This window comes from Canis lupus, chromosome X (genome assembly GCF_011100685.1).
Source record: "Canis lupus familiaris isolate Mischka breed German Shepherd chromosome X, alternate assembly UU_Cfam_GSD_1.0, whole genome shotgun sequence".
Taxonomy (NCBI): Eukaryota; Metazoa; Chordata; class Mammalia; order Carnivora; family Canidae; genus Canis; species Canis lupus.
In genome coordinates, this window is record NC_049260.1 from 26,881,260 (window position 1) to 26,903,713 (window position 22,454).

Sequence of the window (22,454 nt, forward strand, 5' to 3'; positions counted from 1 at the left end):
TGCACTTCCCTCCCTCCCTTCCTCCCTTCCCACCTCTCTCCTGTCCTCTTTCCCTTCCACACCCACCTATTTCTTTGGAAGCTTTTAGAATCTTACTGCTGTTCTGGAATGTCACATGGTATGTCTTGATGTGTCTTTTAATTGTGCTGGGAACTTGGTGGGCACTTTCAATCTTAAAATTTATGAACTTCATTTCTGGGAAATGTTCTCACATGTATGTTTTTGATAAATTCTTCCCTATTTTTTCTCCAGAATTCCTTTAGTGAGATGTTGGATTTCTTGGGCTTATCCTTTAATTTTCCCATCTTTTCTTTTTTTATTGTTCATCTCTGAGTCTTTGTTTTATCAGCTTTCTTGGAGATTTACTTTCTACTTTCAATTTAATTTTACATCTTTGCTATTACATTTTATTTTCCAGAAGTACATTCTTGTTCTTTGAATTTTTCTTTTTAATAAAATCTTTTTGTTTTATGGATCGAATATTTTCTCTTATGTCTTTAGGGATATTAATTATAGGAATCTATTTTACCTGAGTTATTTCTACTCCTCCCACCCTGTTGTTATATTTTGCTCTCTTTTCTCATGCATATTTAGGATTTAAGAACTAAAAAATTAATGAGAAGGGACTCCTGGGTGGCTCAGTGGTTGAATGTCTGCCTTTGGCTCAGGGCATGATGCCGGGGTCCTGGGATCGAGTTCCAGATCCAGCTCCCCACAGGGGGCCTGCTTCTCCCTCTGCCTATGTCTCTGCCTCTCTCTCTGTGTGTCTCTCATGAATAACAAAATAAAATCTCTTAATAAAAAAACAATGAGAAGCTTTACTTGTAGGGTTTCCCCACCAGGTGAATTTTATCCTGTGCATGTGGGCAAAGACCTCCAAGTAAGAGTGGCAACAGATCTTTTCTCTAAGGCATCTCAGTTTCTCTGGAGAAAACATTTCATCTCCTCTCTGGGAGTATATACTTGCTGCTAGTATGCCTGGGGCTAGTTAGGACTTGAGCCTTGGGGAGAGGGGGGATCCTATTCAGTATATGTGGTTTCATTTAGTTCCCATTTTCGAGTGTGGAAATTCTCCCCTGCTTTCTTCTCTACCTGATGTCCCCAGATGCTGAGCTTTTCTATTACAATTTCTCTAATTGGATAGGGAAGAGGCAACAATTTGGATTTCATGCAAACGGCATGAGAGGCCAGGGGATCTAAATGCTTCTTAGACACCCTTTTGACAACTGTCCCTACTATCAGCTCCATGGTCGTCCCTGCCTTTTGTAGCAGCTAGAGCCTCCAATTTCTAAGACTTTCTAGCTCTAGGTACTTGGTGTTCAGTTTTCCTAGAGATGCTAACTTTTCCATTCCTGTTATGTATTCTCAAAATTTGTCATTGCTCATATTTTATTGTTGCCACTCCCATATTCTTTCTCCTTGTAGGTAAATCTGTAATTTTATTTCCTCTATTCTCATTTTAGTAAAGTGTCATGACCTATCATTTCTAACCAGAAATCCCTATAAATGATCTATTGAAAGAAAAATTTTGCTAACAAGACATTTGGCCATTTGCATAGGTTGGGGGTGAAATAAATGAAAGTGGTGGGACTTGTGAGTATTGAAATTTGGCCACTGGTAGAATGCAAATGAGTACTGCTCTATGTATGACACAGTTCTTTCTGGCCTTGAATTGGCAAGGTATAATTTATTAGCAATATTTATTTTCCTCTTCACTTCTTGCTATAAAATATTTTGGAATAATTTACAACTCCAAGCTGCACGATTTTCTTTTAACTGTTGGGTTGAAACATGCAAAAAAAGAAAAGAAACTCTGCTAATGTTGTAGGTCTAAAGCATTTGAATACTAGAAATGTTATATGGTTTGAGCTAATATTTTAATATACTGTTTATGGACCTCCTGGAAATTATACTGTGTATGCTACCTTCTCCTGGGAAATCTGGATTATCCCAATATTTGTACCTCTGGATCTTTCTCAGGCTGAACAAATATGTACCACACAAAGTTGACCTCTGGTTTGCATTCTGTTCATCAAGACAGATGATATGCAGCATGAGAAGGTATGAGTTAGTTAAACTGAAAATATCAGTGAGCAAATATTTATTTCTCTCAGTTGTACTCTTGTAAATTCCTTTACACTTGTTTTTGAAATTTTAGTAAGATCACATAAATGAGCACTTTGTAAACAATAAAGAATCATATATAAGTGAAGCACATTACCTATAATGCACCATCAGAAAGAAGAGATAAAAATCCTTTAACACCTATTTTGACTCTGAGATAATAGGACAAAACCAACTCCTCCAATAACAAGGGTTCATTATTATTAACAATGATAATCATGATAGCAATAAAATGAAGCTACTAACACATACTAAGCCTTCATGATATGTAGGACAACGTGATAAGTACTTTCTATAACTTATTTCACTTAATCTTCACAATATTAACCATTATTCCTTGCATTTTAGAAATAAATCATAGAGAGGCTAAGAGGCTTGGAGGGAGATCACACTGTGAGCTTGTGAAAGTAGCATAGCCATCGTTCAGACACAGTTACATTTATATCCCTATGTTCCACTACAGGATAATTCTGGTGCAAAGGATCATTTCTGAGTGAAAGACAGAAATGTGGATGTAAAAGGCAACTTAGAAATCCTGCCTACCGGCAAGGACTCTAATGTTCCGCGAGACTGGGTTATAGGTCCATGAATACCCAGCTATACAGGGGCATAGCCAGAAAATGGCCAGATGGCCAGTACTTTATTTAACAACTAAAATGAAATGGACCAGGGCAGCTCGGGGAGCTCAGTGGTTTAGCGCCGCCTGCAGCCCAGGGCGTGACCCTGGAGACCCGGAATCCAGTCCCACGTTGGGCTCCCTGAATGGAGCCTGCTTCTCCCTCTGCCTGTGTCTCTGCCTCTCTCTCTCTCTCTCTCTCTCTCTGTCTCTAATAAATAAATAAAATATTAAAAAAATAAAACGAGATGGACCAAGCCAAAGGAGGATGGCTGCTTCGGCAATGCAGCAACTCTACGTTTTGTTTTTGTTTTTGTTTTTGAACCATAATGTGGTCTGTTAACTTGTAATCTCCTAGGTAGCTTCTCCCTTCAGGTTTTAGCAAACTGCACATCATAGTTGACCATATCAGATCCAAGCTAACTCTCAATTCATTCTAGGAATCCAAAGAAAACTATGGTTTTACTAACCAGGGAACATTTCTTCAAATCTTTTACAAATGTCACCTTCTCTATGAAAAGTCCCTTTTTAAATGATGTGTGGAATATTTTGTGGTCCCTATACAATTGCAAAATATTTATCAAGCTTCAAGATAATTAAGATAGATGTAAATAGTCTATCTAAAGTTGCTAAATCTATACTATGAGAATGTATGATTCCCAAGGGCCAGAGAAGTTTTCTGTCTGCCTTCCTGCCTACTTTCAAATACCTAGTGGTGGTGTATATACATGGTGCTTCAATAACTTCTTGCTGAAAACAAGGTGGATTTGGCTCATAATGTAGCTGTATTAAAAATCAGCTCCGCGCTTTTATCCTTTTCTATTTTTTAGATACATAATAAAAGTAGCCATGGAACTTCTGTGAGGTTTAGTGAAATCTTTTTTCACACAAAATTGGTGCTACAGAAATAATCTCCAGACTGTCTGCTTTCACTGTTGAACATCTGAAGTTATCCAGGAACTTCTGAGGATAGTGGAAAAAAGCCACAGCTTGAAATATGTTGAGTTTAACTTTGCAATTTAATTGCAAAATTAATAAAATAAAAATAATAATAGCCACAGCAGGAGCTAAATCATGCTGGTACAGCTGCTGGGTTTGTTCTTAGATATTATTAACTCTGAAGGTTGTATTCACTTGTGGCACTGCCTTTTTGGAAGGGAGAGCACATCAGGATTTTGAGTGCCTATTTTAGAGTTTTTCTTTGATACTGTGACATACAATGTGGAATGCTAAAATTTAAAAAAAAGGTGTCTACCTTGTACGACAATAAATGCATACCTCATGGTAAGGCATTTCAAATCTCAAGCACAATGCCTTTAAATTTCAATTAATTTACTTGGCTGTTTGGATGTATTCATTTTATAATCATGGTAGCTTCCTACATAAACAGTGTTAAATGGGCCCACTGCAACATGCCAAGAAATAATCAGCTTCTATCATTTTATCTTCTATATGTATATGTTCCATAACATATGCTGGCACACATACTCCTTTACTGGTTCAAAAGTCATCAATAAAGTTGAGGTCAGAAATGTAATTAATTTGCCAACTACCTCCACATATTCTTTCAGAATGAGCCGATAGCCACTCGTTATAGAGAAAAGAGCATTTTCTTCGAACATATATTTAATTTTATTAAAAATAACTTTTATTTTGAAATGGTTTAAGACTCAGAAGAAAGTAGAAACACAGTACAGAGAGCTTCCATGTACCTTTCACCCTGCTTCTCCCAATGATAATACCTTAAATAACCAAAGTATATTATCAAAGCTGGGAAATTGACATTGGTAGGATGCTATTATCTGAAATACAGAGCTCATTTAGATTTTGCCGGTTTTAATATGCACCCTTTTAAAGACATAATTATTTTAATCTGGTTTAAATGTTAACTCTTATGTTAGACAAATGTGTTTTATAGCTGTTTTAATATCATTCTAAATTGTTCTAAACAATGTTCAATGTAGCAAAATTATAAGAATGGTTTTCTGATCATTTGACTGATGTAAAACTCTTTGCTTTCTGCTATGGATTTGTTGCCATAGAAAATCTCAAAATTATTTTTTTAAAAAAAGATAAAAAGCACCTTGATTGGGAGAGCTTGACTTTTTATTCCTTTGATAGGTGTATGCTCAATTACTCCTTAGAAATTGTATATGAACGGTTTTGTTCTGCTTCTCGCTCCCAAGTCTCAGTTTTGACTAGGTTGTTCCCTGATATCTGGTTCAATATTTGCAGCAGATCAGCCTTCAGATACTTTTTTTTTCAGATATATTTTTTTAAAATACCAGAAATCAGAAATCAGTCAATGATACATCTACAATTTAGAGGCTCTTTAGAATATTCTGTTGGAAATGAACAAAAATTCTGAAAAACAAAATGCATACTTCCAGATACAAAGATATGACTTAATATATCTAATGCTCGGTGTTATTAATCACTGTCCCTGTGCTAATAAGTCATTCAAGAAAGCTAAATAGCTGGCAGAGCTATGTAACAAACACAAACAAGTATTTGCTTCTTAAATATTTTAAATGGTCGTTCATTATTAATTTTTATAAAATGTATCACAATCACATTAATCCCAATAGTCTAATATCTTTGTAATACAGATATAAGTAATTCAACAGGAGTTCATTGTGATTTTACTTTAATTAATACTTGCTTATTGTAAAGTATTACTTGCCTTTTGATGGTATGGCCTTAATAACTACGCCTCTTTTGGTGAATGCCAGATCGTTATTAATTCCTTTTTTATTCATTATAACAACATCAATCAGGGAAAGCTCATTTGCTATTAATGTGAATATAACAGGTAATTCCATTCTAATCTGGTAGTGATTAATGTTCACTTGGTAAGTAATTACAATATCACATTTCAAAGTGTTAGCATTAGACAATACTTATTTTGTGTGGTCTCTCAAAGAACCACAGCAATTTGTCTGGGCTTAGAACTGAAAAGGATTGAGAGGGAAAATCAACCCAAGAACAAAGAGGAAGGTTTCATATGTGGCTGGGTAAAGAGAATAATAGTTAGGTAAGAGGTATGTAAAAATACACCACTTTTTTGTCAATTAGTATGCTTCATGTACACTGAGAAATATCACAATTCCATTTGTAAAACAAAGAAAAATGAAACTGATAGAGGTTTCAAAATTAGTTCCATAATGTCAATGAATTCTCAAACCACATGGTTTCCCTGTCTTAAATGACAGATGAGTTTCAATGTAAGAAAGAAGTTATATCTAAAAGAAGTAGCTTTTTTGATGCCATCATTTTATTTGCAGATTAATCAGAAGTTAAGTTGTCTAATTTGGGCCAAAATGATTCTTACATTGAGAAAATAAATCTACTAAAAATATATATTGATTTATATCACCATTACAGTTCTGTCCTACTTTAGATGAACTATACACACTTCCATTAACATTAATGACCAGAGTGATTCCCACACATATTGACACTTAATATAGGATTATGTTGAACCGGATCAATGCTGATCATTGATTTGAAAAACCCTGGAAATAATAAGCTTACTGTTGAACATAGGCCATATACACACCTGAAATTTATATGCTCTCTGGACGGGGCAGGGGAGACACATATGAGGCTCCAAACAACCTTGAAGAGCAGGCAGGAGAGACACCATTAATCTTATTTCACAGATGAGGAGATTGATGCCGAGAGCAGTTCAGAGACTTGCCCTAAATCCCACTACAGAGGTTTCCCCAGCTTCCCACTCTTGGTTTTATGTTCTCTCCTCTATCGCCTACTGCCATCCGGCCTCTACTCACTTGTGACAGCTTCTAGAGAACAGATGTAAGAAAAACTGCCAGGGGTTTACCAGCCTCCAAATAACTAAAACCACTGGACCAATATGGAGACCAGGGGAGGAGAGGGGAAAAAAGAAAGTCAGGAATGTGGGGACTCTCAAAGCCCAGGTTAGGCACTCTAGGTTTATTCCTCACATGTTGAATACTAAGTTTGTAAGCCACAGAATTTGAATTAAAATCCCACCAGCCAGAAATCTTGGATTTCCGTTTTCACTACCGGAGCCACTAATATTAATTTGGAAACTAAGATGGGCCTGGCCTATAGACGTGGCCTATGGGTAGATACCACTGGCACTGGAAGGTGGCAGAGGGAAGAGAAATAAAAATGCTTGACCTTGAACAAGCCATTTGCTATTTATTTAATTTTATTTTAATCAATCACCTACCAATCAATGATCAATTTCAATCAACATTCATACCTACCACTACTACGTATCATGTTACAAGCGAAGAATAGAAGGAATAAGTGGACAAAATTACTGCCTTCAAGAAGATCACAACTGATACATGTTGCAAAACAGGTTCCCATGGGTGTGCCAAAACACATGCTGTGGTTAGGTTTTAGGCACCTCGGATAGTGATCGCTGTGAGCCCTGGGACATACTATAGGCAGATACTGAGAAGTCTGGAGCCCTCAGCCATGAGACACCTTATCTGCTCACCCTGATATCAAAATGACTGAGATCTGCTGCAAAGAAATTTGGGCTTTCCTTATAGAGAGGAATGAGTGTATATCTCAGCTGGGGGAGAGCTGGGACTTTGGGAGAAGATGCCTCTAAAAAGAAGTGTGATAAATCTAAGCTTAAACCAGAAGACAGGCAAGAGTCTTGGTGCCAGTGGAAAGAACAATGAATCCACCAAAATTAAGACTTGTCAAGATAAGCAAGCTTCATATTGCTTGATACAAATGCAAATATTGTGCTGGAACTCTATTGGATCATTTGTCTTTCTCTTCCACCTTTGTTGGCCCCATTATACCCATTGTCCTGATGCCTTCTTCTCTTGGAAAATCTCATTTTTTGCAGTCTCTTGCTCCCTTAGATCACCTGGACCCACATTTCCCAAAATGTGGCTTGCCGAATGCTATAGGTAGGGAGCTGATTGATAGCATTACACACAAGAAAGGTTTAAATTTTAACATTTACTTTGGTGTGGATGTATTATAAAGAAATCCCACACTAGCACATCCAGCTAGTGTGGGTATTATTACAGGTATTATTACTTAAAGCTAAAAACAAAAAAAGCCAGCTAATTTTAAGAAAAACATTAAATAAATAATAGATGTTATGGAAAAGATTGGACAATGGAGGGTATATCATTTTCCTATTGCTGCTATCACAAATTAACACAAACTTAGTAGCTTAGGACAAAATAAATTTTTGATCTTACAGTTCTGGAAGTCACAATTCTGAAATGGGTCTCATGGACTAATATCAAAGTATTGGTAGGCCTGTGTTCCTTCTGGAGAAGCTGGAGGAGAATCTGTTTCCTTGCCTTTTCCAGCTAGTAGAGGCCATCCACATTGTTTGGTTAGGGGCTCTTTTTCCTCTTTTTAAGCCAGCAGCATGGCATCTTCATATCTCTGTCTCTGACTCCCACTCTCTGGCTTCCTTCTTTTGCTTATAAGAACTCTGATTATGCTGTGCCCATCTGCATAATCCAGTATAATTTCCCCATCTCAAGGGCACTTGACTAACAACATTCATTCCATCAGCTATTTTATTATTTTATTTTATTTTATTTTATTTTTCCAACAGCAATTTTAATTCCCCCTTACCATGTACCGTAACATGTTCAGAAGTTATGAGGACTTGGACATGAACATTTTTGGGAGGCCATTATTTTGCCTATCATATTGGGCAAGTAAAAATTCCTTTGGCCAATGAAATATTAGCAGGCTTGATGGAAGCACAGGCTTAAAAAAGTTGTCTATATATTTCCACTCCTGCTCTTCCACCTTTGTCTTTGCCAAGAGGACATGCCTGGGCTAGCTTGTAGAAGAAGAATGAGCAAGATATGAGCAGTAGAGCCAAGCTGCTTCACCTACCCTCAGACATGTGAACTCCTAGGCACCCTCCAGATGTGCAAGCTAGCCCAGCTAGAGCACAAAAACTGCCCAATTTAAAACAAGCCACAAGCTAGTGGTCTAAAGAAATACTGTTTTAAGCTATTGAGTTTTGAGGTGGCTTGTTTCACAGCATTATTGTGGCAAATTATAATGAACACAGACATCAAATGATAATTTTGGCAGGAAAACTATTAAAATAAAGCTCGCCATATAATGTTACCTCTACTATATTGTAATGGAAAGGGAATTTTAACAACTAAAAACAAAATCATAAGAACATGCTCTCAGAATAAAGGGCAGGATTTCCTAAGAAAGGATGATGACAAACATCCTTTTTCTGTCTACTCCATCCCCCACCCTCTCTTTTACTCTTTATATTTCTCATTTATGTGCTGATTGAGGAAATCTTCACAGATCATCTGGATTTGAGAACTTCTGCCTGTATACTACTTAATATAATGCTTTGCACATTGTAAACCCTCAAGAATGTTGTTGAATGAGTAACCACAATGTGAACTGATCCATTTGCAATGGTGTGCTACTAATTCTGGAGCTGAATAATGTGGTCATTGCAGTGTACTTAGTGTCATGAAAATTTACAGAAAAGAAACATTTCATATGGAAGACATTGTATTCTCCATTATTTTAGCAATACTACTGAAGCATATAAAGTCATGCTGTGACTTTGTAGAAAGCTGTGCCCTACTAATTTAGAAGGACACGCTGACTCAATGTTGATTGGTTAGGAAGGGGGCTTACCATGTTGATTTGTTTCTTTTTAATTCTCACCTGCCAGTCTGAGAGTTTTCTTTAAAATGGTAATGATACAAATTAATCAATAAAGTGTTATGGGGACTTAAGGTAAAAGGAACTAAAAAAATCCAATTTCCAAACTGCCACATCTATTTAGCACATGTCATAGTATAGCTTAACCCATGGTGCATTAACAAAATATAGGTCAAAGTTAAATTTTATAAAGATGGAGAAAAAACAGTCCTCACAAAACATTTCACTGGAATAGAAAACTTCAGGCTTTTTGTATATTGGCAAATCCAGACCCTTTAATTAAAACAATTCTTCCTAATGGTCTGCATCTAATCAGGTATAGTGGAGTATTAATAAAACATGTTTTATATTCTCTGGTTTGTTTTTAATGGCTATTTCAATGGACTGAATTTGAAAGCAGTCAATTTATATTGTTTTAACAAGAACAAGTTTATTTTGCTTTACCAATATAGAAACATCTATTTTTTTAAAAAAAACAACTTCTTATTTAAGGGTAAGATTATCAGATCTTAAAAACTAATCCGATAAAGAAGGATGATAGTTGCACAAATACGTTATAAAGCAAAAAGAGTAAAATGTTAATGACAAAATATGGGTGGTGAGTATACAAATGCTCACTGTAAAAGTCAGCTTTGATGTATGTTTAAACATTTTTATATTAAAATGCTAGAAAATATTAATCTTGAATTTAAAATATTATATCCTTATATATTTTTATATAAGTGCCACCATTTTGTTGCCTTTTCATTTTCTGTAAAAATGATTATTAGCTACTTAACTTTGAAATATCTGAGCAGCAGTTTTTTATGGCATGCTCATCTTGTTTGACTTAATGACTGAGAGATGTGGGATACCTTGTGGACCAGAAGTCTATTTTACAATTTGAGATTATGTCGAAGAGTATATAAAAATCAGTTGTGCTAAGGCCCCTGGGTGGCTCAGTTGGCTGAGCGTCTGACTCTGGATTTTGGCTCAGGTTATGATCTCAGTGTTGTGAGATCGAGCCCCACGTGGGGCTCTGCACTAAGAGTGGGGTCTGCTTAAGATTCTCTCTCTCGTTCCCTTTTCCCCTACCTCCACCTCGCATGCACAGGCTACCTCTCTCTCTCTCAAAAAAAAAAAAAATAGTTGGGCTGTGGAGGTGGGGATAAGTGGAAGGTCTTCCCAGCAGACAGAAGTATGGAGACAGAAGGTGAGTAATGTCCAGGTAGCTTTGAATTTTTTTTGCTATATATCTCCCTCAGAGGGATTCAAAGAAATGGAGTCATTGATAAACTATATCATGAATGACTTTAAAAGCTACTCCAAGGATGTGCAAGTTTTATCTTAAAGGTACTGAGGAGTTTTAAGCACAGGTATGGAGATAACAGAGTCAGCCTTCATGTTAGAAGTTGACTCTGACTGAGGAAGTGATACTAAATGCAGGCAGACCAGATTAGGGGCCACTACAGTTTTCTGGGTGAAACTAATAGCAATAGCATCATCGACAACAATCATAGTACCTACTCTTTCTTGGTTGCATTTTACATGCTTGACTCTCTCTCTATGGTAATCTCAGTAAAGTTGCAGGATACAAAATCAACATACAAAAATCAGTTGTGTTTCTTTACACAAATAACAAACTATCTGATAAGGAAATTGGAAAAAACAATTTCATCTATGGTATCATCAAAAAGGATAAAACGCTAGGGCATAAATTTACATAGGGAAGTGAAAGACTTATATGCTGAAAACTAAAAAAGATGAATGACAGAAATTAGAGAATATTTAAAAAATGGAAAGACATCTATGTTCATGGATAGGAAGACTCAATATTGTTAAGATGTTCGTACTACCCAAAGCAATCTACAGATTTAATGCAGTCCCTATGAAAATCCCAATGGTATTTTGTACAGAAATTGAAAAAAAATTCCAAAATTCATCTAGAACCAGAAAAGACCCTCAACTGTCAGAAAAATCTTGTAAAAGGTGAATAAAGGTAGAGGCATCTCACTTCCTGATTTCAAAATATATTACAAAGCTACAGTAATTAAAACATGGCATGGTACTGGTATAAACATATACAGACCAATGGAACAGAAGAAAGAGACCAGAAATAAATCCATATTGATCTAACACAAGAGTACCTAAGGATTTACAATGGGGAAAGGATGGTGACTTCAATAAATGGTGACGGGAAAACTGGATATCTACCTGCAAAAGAATGAGACTGGACCCTTATCTAACACTATACAGAAAAATCAACTCAAAATGGGAGCACCTGGGTGGCTCAGTTGGCTAAGTGTCTGACTTGGTGTCGGCTCAGATTCTGATCTCAGGGTCCTGGAATCGAACCTCAAGTCAGGATCCATATGCAGCAAGGAGTCTGCTTGAGATTCTCTCCCTCTCCTCCTGCCCCTGCTTATGCTCTATTTCTCTCTCTAAATTTTTTTTTTTAAATCAACTCAAAAAATAGATCTGCTCTACGACCCAGCAATTGCACTGCTGGGGATTTACCCCAAAGATACAGATGCAATGAAATGCCGGGACACCTGCACTCTGATGTTTATAGCAGCAATGTCCACAATAGCCAAACCGTGGAAGGAGCCTCGGTGTCCATCGAAAGATGAATGGATAAAGAAGATGTGGTCTATGCACACAATGGAATATTACTCAGCCATTAGAAACGACAAATACCCACCATTTGCTTCAACGTGGATGGAACTGGAGGGTATTATGCTGAGTGAAATAAGTCAATTGGAGAAGGACAAACATTATATGGTCTCATTCATTTGGGGAATATAAAAAATAGTGAAAGGGAATAAAGGGAAAAGAGAAAATGAGTGGGAAATATCAGAGAGGGAGAAAGAACATGAGAGACTCCTAACTCTGGGAAACGAACTAGGGGTGGTGGAAAGGGAGGTGGGTGGGGGTGGGGGTGACTGGGTGATGGGAACTGAGGGGGGCACTTGATGGGATGAGCACTGGGGTGTTATTCTATATGTTGGCAAATTGAACCCCAATAAAAAATAAATTTATTAAAAAAATCAACTCAAAATGGATTAAAGATTTACATTTAAGACCTTAAACTATAAAACTCGTAGAAGGATATAGGGGAAAAGCTTTATGATGTTGGTCCTTGGCACTAATTTCATGGATATGACATCAAAAGCAGAGGTAACAAAGGCAATATTAGACAAGTGAATAATCTCATTTACTTCTTTCATCTAGCCAACACAGAAATTTTAGGAGGAAAAGAGGCTAGAAAAATATTAAGAAGTCTACATAAGGCTACAAGATTTGAATCAGGTGTGTTTAATTGCACAGTAATAAAATCCCAACATATGGAATATTCACAGAGAAAGAAAACTCTGCATCAAGAGAGATTTTAGGACATAGAGTCAGCAACATTTCATGTTTAAGGAGATGTATACAAAAGAGAGATGTCAGGCTGGACCCTGAGGCTTCTGGCTTAGAAAATTGGTAAATGATGGTATCATTTTCTGAAACAGGGAATAGAAGTGAATGTCCACATTTGCTAGGAATTTCAGTTTGGGACATGCTGTTTTTGAAATGACTGTGGACAGGAATAAGTCTCAGAATATTTAACATCTGCTATAGCAAAAGCTCAACCAATCAGAGAAGACACTAGCCAGTACACCCTACTTGTGTTTAGCAGTAAGTAAAGTCCTGTGCCCTAAATACAGAGGTTCATTGGGGGATATAAAATATGGAACGGCCCCCAAGAGAAAGATGCAGGAAGCAGATAATAATTTGGGACTCATCTGCTTATAGATACTAAGTGGCGCTTCTGATGAAGACATGATGCTAGAAAGGGCATGGGATAGAAAAGGAGGAAGGGCTGAGGATGGGGTCTGGGGAGCACCTGCAATTATGGAAGGGGCATAACACGAATCATCTGCAAGAGAGACCAAAAAATAGGAGATAGGTCGGATTTGAAAACCTGAGTAAGAGAATGTCAAGGAACCAAAGAAGGAAAGAATTACACAGAGAAGGTGAGTCAGGTGAGTTGAGCAAGGGGGAGGACATTGATTTTCTTAGTGAAAGTAGTTTGCCTGGCAAGTAGGAGTAATAACCAAAGAGCATGGGTTGAAATGGAATTGTGGGTAAAGAAGGGGATGTAGCCAGCCATGCTACTGTCTCACAGAGACTGGCCTCGGAATGGAAAGAGGAGTGGTGACACTGGAAGAGGGTGGGAGACGAGCATTGTTGAGGTTGAGAAATGTGTTCATTAGCTAAGAAGAAGGGCAATAAAGGGTAAATGACAGCAAAGAATCAGCTGGAAGGTGGCTTCAAAGTTATGGTGGAAGGGAATTCTGATGGAACAAAGTTTGGAGGAGACAAACTTCAGAACAGGGTTATCCTCCCATCCTTTCCATATCCTACTATTCACACAGCAGCCAGAGAGATTTTGTAAAAAAATAAGCATGAATCACGTATTTATCGGCTGTTTTCCCAATGAGAATGTACACTCTAGGGGGTGGGAACCTGTCAGCCAAGGGAAGGACAAGCAGACACTCAAACAGAAGTAGCAAGAGTGAAGAGGAGATTGCATCTGAAGGGGAGGCCATGATCCCTAGTCTCCTGTGCACGTTTTGTGGAAATCACCCCATGTTAGGAATTTTTATATCTTTCCAACTATGATAGACCTGCCTTGCTGAACCAATCTAAAAAATTTCTAGTTACTCCATTTCTTTCTTTCTTCACACAATGAACTTAATATTTAGCCTTTTTTTAAAAAAAAATTTCTTCCTCCCTGCTCCTCCCTACCTCCAAAACCAATCAAGCTTTTCCCAAAGTATTTCTTATGACTACCATGAACATAAAGTGAACCTCAGTCTTGCTGGTGCTAATTGTCTACAAGAAACCACTGACCAAATTAAACCAAAATAACTCTTTAGGTCCCATTATGTAGGAGAGTCTGCTGGGCCCAGGACAGCAAGGACGCTCCTGCCCCGAGATGAGCAGATCAGCGGCCCCGCCCCGGAGCCTCCAGGCCCTGCAGACCGAGTAGTTCCTGCGGGAGCTGAATCCAGGTTTCCAGAGCTGCAGCAACCCACTGGGGTTGTTCCTCCTGGGGCCTCACGGGGTAAACAACCCCCACTGAGCCCTGCACCAGGCGGGGGGCAGAGCAGCTCCCCCAAGTGCTAACACCTGAAAATCAGCACAACAGGCCCCTCCCCCAGAAGACCAGCTAGACGGACAATTTCCAGGGGAAGCCAAGGGACTTAAAGTACACAGAATCAGAAGATACTCCCTCGTGGTTCTTTTTTTTCTTTTTTTTTTTTGTTGTTTTGTTTTGTTTTGTTTTGCTTTGCTTTTTTATTTGTTTCCTTCCCCCACCCCTTTTTTCCTTTCTTTTTCTTTCTCTTTTTCTTCTTTTTTTCTTTTTTCTTCCTTTTTTTTCCTCTTTCTCTCTTCTTTCCTTCTTTCTCTCCTCTCTTTTTCTCCTTTTCCCAATACAACTTGCTTTTGGACTAAAATTTTTAAATGATATTTTAAATAGTCGTTCACTGAGGGTGGCCCTCGACCAGCAACAACAGCATTCCCTGGGAATGTGATAAAAATACAAATGATTAGTCCCCAACCCAGCCCTAACTGAATCTGAAACTTTGGTGGTGGTATCCTTCAATCTGCGACTTAACAAGTCCTTAAGTAGTTATGATGTGTGTTCAAGTTTTGCATAAAATGAATTCATGGCCTATAACTGATTATTTCTCGAACACAGCTATGCTGGGGGAATAAACGAAACCAGGTTTTCTGTTCATCAGAAAAGGTCAAATTCAAGAGCCAGAGGATCAATCTCAGGACATGGACTATGTAAAATACATATACAATGGGGTACAACGTAAAAACATGACTGAAAATGAAGGGAACCTGAAAAAAGTGCATCATGGTTGAAATAGTCTACTTTGAGAAGCTACGTATGTGCTAACTCTCAGAACTCTTCTTTCTTTGCACTAGTTTGAGGGGGTGATTTATCTCTGACACAACTGCCACATGCATTTATATTATTAATATGACAGGCTTCTTGTAATGAGAAGGGAACACCTCGCATTTAGTAAACTAATTTCTGACGTGAGAGAAATATCTTACATGAAAATGTTACCCTCTGAAAATCCTCCCCTGATGATTCCTGTCTGCTTTCTTGATAACAGAGGAGTTGGGGGGAATCTTTTGAATAGGACTCAGAGCTTCTCCAGAGACAGGCTGACCAGGTTGTTGGGGCAGACTGCCCATGTACCAAGAATCTCAGAATCAAGAAAGTCTGAATCAAGGCATTCCTCAGAGGCATTCTGAGAAACTAAGATCTGTATATATGCATCTATCTGAGATGACTATTGGGTAAAGGGACACTGAAAACAAATTGACCAAGAATGTACTCATTCAAAGGAATATTGTCCTTTAATGTAGTGAGTCATGTTACAATTTAAGAATTAAACTCCTCCTTTGAAACTGCCTTTAAAGAGTTTTCAATAACATAAGAAATTCTACTGGTATCTAATTTTTTAAAGAATCGATTGTGGGGTGCCTGTGTGGCTCAGTGGTTGAGCGGCTGCCTTTGGCTCAGGGCATGATTCCAGGGTCCTGGGACTGAGTCCCACATCAGGCTCTCTGCAGGGAGGCTGCTTCTCCCTCTGCCTCTCTCTGTGTGTCATGAATAAATAAATAAAATCTTAAAAAAAAGAATCGATTGCATCTAAGGGCTGTCGTTTGTTTATTTATTTATTTATTTATTTATTTATTTATTTATCCATTTATTTATTTATTTAATAAACCAAAAGAGGTTTAAATTTAAATCTTGTTTTAAAAAGATTTTTATTTTTAAGTAATCTCTACATCCAACATGGGGCTTGAACTTACAACCCTGAGATCAAGAATTGCACGCTCCACTGACTGAGCCAGCCAGGCGTTCCACTAGAAGAGGTTTTAAGAACGAAGCAAAAAATCAAATCCACCATCAAAAATAGGAAAATTTGCTAGCACTGAAAACATTAAAATGAAGAAACCACAGCACTGAAAAGCCCCTGAAAAAAGGAGTACCAAGATGGTCAGAATGGTTAACAACCTCCCAGAAATAATTCTAATAGGGCAACTATTTAGGATTCTAACTGACACGCAAAACTTTTTATTTAAAAAATCAGTTGCATTACTTTAATTGTTTATTAAAACACATATTTATAACTATATTTAATTATGGGGCAGTTAATGCATGCTGGCAAAGCCAGTCCAATCATCCAGAAGCGTGTCTCATGTTGGCTCTGAATGTCTTCTCTCCTTGGCTCCCCAGCTCCTGGGCCTCCTTTGTGGTTTCCTCCCTGTCCTCTATTCTAAAGGGTCAGTGAAGTTTGGGCTTTAGTCTTTTTTACTTTTTTTGGTACATAGACATAGCCCTGCCCTGGAGGCATTCCCAAAATGTCAATTATTGTTTTGATATGATGATCTCCTAAATCTTTATTTCTAGCATAAGAGTCTATGCTGATTTTTCCAAGCCACATAGTCAATTGCCCAGGAATATTCCCTAAATATATGCTCCTTTTGGAAATCCCTCAAACCGTACATGTCCTAAATTAGTGTTGTTGTTGCTATTGTTCTTTTTCTTCTTCATTTTTTCTTAGAGAGAGAGAGACAGCAAGAGTGAGGGGGAAGAGGGACAGAGGCAGAGGGAGAGAGAATCTCAAGCAGGTTCCATACCCAGCACAGATCCCAATGCAGGGCTCGATCCCATGATCCCCTATCCCAGAGATCATGACCTGAACCAAAATCAAGAGTCAAATGCTTAACCTATTGAGCCACCCAGGTGCCCCCTAAATCTATGTTCTTTTTTTTTAAGATTTTATTTATTTACTCATGAGAGACACACAGAGAGAGAAGCAGAGACACAGGTAGAGGGAGAAGCAGGATCCATGCAGGGAGCCTGACGTGGGACTCGATCCAGGATCTCCAGGATCACACCCTGGGCTGAAGGCGGCGCTAAACCACTGAGCCACCCGGGCTGCCATAAATCTGTTCTTAAAGTTGGTCCCTCACCACTAGCAGCAGCAGCAGTAGCAGCAGCAACACAGAACTTTTTAAAAATGCAAACTCTCTGTGCCTGCCCCAGACCTCCAGAATCAAACTCAGGGGCCGAGGCTCTGTCATCTGCATGTTAACAAGCCTTCCAAGAGATTCCAGTGGAGCTTGTGTGGAGAGCTGCTGTCCTAAGGCATATGTAACTACTACCCTGGGTATTCAACATGGTTTTTATTTTCTCTATTTTATCATGCTTTGACATCTTGAGGGTCTTGTCCGCCAGGGAGGGACCACCCCTCTCCCAAGCCTAACAAATTCCAACAGACAGCAAATGTGAGTGTGGCTTTCATTTGCAAACTAACAAATCCAAAGCATATCCCCAACCACCTCCTTTATTTAACTCTCACAGGCCAAGCCAGTATTTCCAGGGCCAGGTACTGAAGAACTAGACACTCTATAGCCCTGAGCCTGCTGAAATCATTCAAACTATCCAGTCCTAAACTTGCCCAAACTTGCCTACCCTGCCCCATCCATTCTTTCCCAGGGACACCACAATAGAGGAGAAACCATGCTTTCTCCTTTGCTCTTTCTGCCTCCTGAGTGACCCCAGTACTTCCCCTTGTAGTCCTGTAAAGTGTTGCACGTCCCCTTCTCCTGGGAACTGTGAGTAATAAAACTTCTTTCATGGCAATGACTTGTCTACGCCATCACTCAGTCACCTCTGTAAATTAAATCCCAGGTACAATTCAAACTTACTCTGCCCCTCCTAACAAACTCTAAGGCTTGGGTTCTCTACTACAGCAAATGCCTCCTCCTCCAGCTGTCCAACCAGAAACCTCGGCTTCTTCCTTCCCCTTAACCCTTTACACTAATCCATTACATAATACAGCAAAGTCTAACTCCAAATAACAACCACCACCATCACCACCACCAAACCTGGGAATCAATTCACATCTCTCCACCACTTTGGCCACTGTGTCCCATATAACTTTCATCAATACTCTAGCGAAGGCTATTTTGTTTCAGAGTTCTCGACCCTTTCACCTCAATCCAATTTTCATTTTATATGAAGTTAGACCTCTCCTTAACAAACAAACAAACTTAAGTGGTTGACCACTGCTACCCAAGGAAAAACTGAAAAACACTTTCTGATACTTGCTGGCTTTCCAGCTTCATCTCTTCCCATCCAGGCCACAACTTTACCAAGGTGCGATTGGCTCAAAATCACTTTCCTATGACTTCAGAGTGTGCATAGCATACTGCCTGGCTTAGCCGACCGAAGAAATTCATCTTCTAGATGTCTGGGAAGACTTCCCTAACCCCTCAAGGCTGAGCTATTTTGCCATTTCAAAGGTCACATTTCATCCCACTTCCTGCCTTCTTCCCTCCTTTCTGGAGATGCTATCCTTGTTAAAATCAGAAAAGGAAAGCAGGGAGGAGTTAGAGGAGGAAGGAACCCCAGGTGAGAAGAAGAGGCATCAGGGGATGGAAATAAGTTCCTGGCATTGTTAATCAAAAGTCTGAAGGCATTGTCCACAAGTCAAATAACTGTAATCAGCTTCACAAATAACTTTTAGCATGAATGGTATGTTTGTCTACTCAATTATCTGACGTTTTTCTCTAAGTAGACTTATATTGACCCATTTTGTTTGACTTCGTCTCATTCTGAGCAATGATATCTTAAAATCAACTGTTTATGGTACTCACTACATTTTTCTAAAACACATTAAATAAATACTAAATTATTAAAATTTGTAAAAGTATCCAACCATGTACCATGTAATAATACTCTACTTTCATTACTCTAGTGGGAAGTGATCACTTGGGGAGAGAATTATTATAAATGACAAGTAACGCATGCAGGCGTATTAAAAATTAAATTAGATAGCTTAGGAAATTAATTATAATTTATAATGCTTCCCCCGTGGTAAATTTATTCCAAATCCCAAACATCTGAATTATAAACTAACTTTTGGGGAAAAAAAACCCTGTTATACATTGGAAGGCACCTGATAATTGATACATGCTTAGCAAATGAATAATCGAGTTTATTTTGCTGATTCACAATTCACAAGTCCTGTGGAGGTCAGGTTTCTGATTGCTCATTAGTAGCTGTTTTCCAAACAGTGGAAACAGTGTTGATACTTCAGTTTTACTTTGAATGCCTGCAAATGATTCATTCAATGCAAAAAAGGTCCAATGGCCTCATAGAGTTAGTTAGGTTTAACTAATCAAGAAGGACTCTAGCCACAAGGACACTTTCTGGTTAAGTCACTAAGAGTCAGGAGTCTCTCAGGTTCCTAACTCTGGGAAACGAACTAGGGGTGGAAGAAAGGGAGGTGGGCGGGGGGTGGGGCTGGGGGTGACTGGGTGACGGGCACTGAGGGGGGTACTTGATGAGATGAGCACTGGGTGTTATTCTATATGTTGGCAAATTGAACACCAATAAAAAAATAAATTTATAAAAAAAAGTGACTAAGAGTCAAGTAACTTTCAGTAACTTAACAGATGTGACAAAAATTTTCTGACTGCTGTTTCTCTAATGTATCTCCATGGATAGACTAAACCAGATTTCCACTTAAGAAAAGTTTTTCTTTCTAGTTATCAATTTTAGTCTGGTATCTGCTTCTTAATCTTGTTCTTAAAGACTGTTTTCTTATCACAAAGTTCTCGCAATATTGCCAATACCCAAACAAAGACATAGTTGAGACACTATTCTCACAGGTGATAAATGACTATGGTTTTCGTGCTTCTAAAACAGGCTTGGAAAATGACCTGTATTTTGCATTATGTGCATCATAAACTTCTAATTGCTCTTTCAGAGTATTCCATAAAAAAGAATATCTGACATTTTTTAAGAATAGTATGGCATTAAAACTGAAGCCCTCAGAGATGGTAAGATAGAATATTTAAAATCTGTAGACTACATTTGGAAATGCTCCCAAGGCTAGCAGTGAAGAATTACTTATCAGTGAACGTCTGAAAGTCCTTTTCCTTTTGGATTAATGGAAATCTCTAGAACTGTTCTTTTTAATATGGTAATCATAGGCCACATATGGCTACTGAGCACTCGAAATGGGGCTAGTCTGAACGGAGATGTGTTGTGAGAGTAAAACATATGGGAAAAATATATTTCATTAATAACTTTTATAATGATTACATGTTAAAATGATAATCTTTTAGGTATATTAGATTACATAAAACACTATTACAATTGACTTGATCTCTTCATGTTTACTTTCTTTAGTAGAGCAACTAGAAGATTTTAAGTCACATTATATTTCCATTGGCCAGAGCTGCTCTACAAAAATGAAGAAAACAAGGACACTCTAGTTTTCATTTTGTAAGTCAATAATTTATTAGATAATTTTCTCTGACTTGACGACAATCGGAGACAAAGCCTGTGGTGGAGGTGTTTGGAATCAAGGGTCTCTATTTCACCAAGTGCTATTTTGGGTTGGTTTAAAAAATCTACTACAGTGTAATATGATATAAATTATTTTTGCACTTTATTCATTTAAGTTTGTGAAAGTTACCACAATAAGCATTTTGTGGTTAATATACTATAAAATAAACGGCATTACCAATATAGAAATCTGATTTTTTTCATCATCAAGTTTATGTATAATATATTTTTGACAGAAAATAATTAGATGCAAGCAAACAATAAACAGTATTTCCCCCCAGGGGAGATTCTCTTCCATTATATTCAATTTCCTCCTCAAATTAACTCATTTTTGGAGATAGCAAAATAGATTCAAATTTCTTATATTTCTGAATTTTTTTTTCTGAAGGTGAGAGCAAAGTAGATTGAGTAAATTGACAGATGGTACTGATTTCGCACACCATTTATTTCTGGGCTTATGGCAAGTTCTACTGAAGTAATTCCTCTTAGGGAGTTTATATCAACGAGTGAATTTCCACTCAGCCTTTAAAACCCGACTCTGATACCCCCTCATCTAAGGAGCCTTGCTGGATCCCACTGGGCAGTTAACCACTTCATATTCTGCTAAGGCATATGCCTTGTGCACACTTCTCTTACTCAGTTTCCCTTCTCTTTTCCCAATGCACATGAGAGTTTCCTGACAACACAACTGAAGTTAACCCAAGTCTTACTCATCTCTGAATTATCAATGACTAGTCCAGGACCTGGCATATGGTAGACACCTAAAATGCAAGTACATTCCAGTATACTCCATGAGGTGGTATTAATACTGTCAAATAAATATTAGGGACAGTGAGTTTGACAATAAAGTTTAATAATAAAGTTAATTTTCAGAGATAATTTGTAAATAAAGAGTAACTTTGAAAAATACCACACACCCACAAAGAGGTGATGGAATCATGAGAGATCTTCTACCCACCAAAATAAATATTTGCCTTATAAATGCAATCATTTTGACTGAGCTTCCTGAAAAGATCGCCCAAAGCTCTTCTCTCACTACGATTATGTAGTTATAGTGGTTTAGCTTCGTTTGTACATGTCCAGCTGGTGTTTTCTTAATTCTCCTCATCACTCTTTGTTGACTAAGTCTATCTGTGATCACATCTCTAACGATTTTGGGCAGAACCCTTTCCAAACTGATTTTCATGAAATTCCCCAGGGGTTTGCAAAAAATGTTCTTGGTGTTCATATTAGTGAAGGTAGTAATGTCTATTCTTGAAAAACTTCATGTGTGTCCACAGGCATGTAATTTAATTATATATAATGAAATAACGATGCTAAATAAGCGGCAGGAAGGATCAAAGAGGTGTGCACATGACTCGGTTCCCCAGTTGCTTTAATTATTCAACATTGTTAGCTGCCAAGTGAATCTTGACTGTTACAATTGTCTGATTGTTTTTGTCCTTACAACCTATATCCATTTTTGGAACATTGGTTAAAGACAGGACACATCAGTAACACTGATGTTGAAATAGAGAAAGTTACTGAAAAAGCTACAAATAATAATTCGGCATGTTTTCCTCAAGATGCTCTTCAGTAGAAACTGATTTATAAATTGCCCCCATTTTACAG

General features: G+C 37.9%; 1 protein-coding gene across 1 annotated transcript in view; it reads right to left on the reverse strand.

Moving 5' to 3' along the window:
• The window catches only part of DMD (dystrophin), a 2,084,073-nt gene that overhangs the window by 425,282 nt on the left and 1,636,337 nt on the right, over positions 1–22,454 (reverse strand).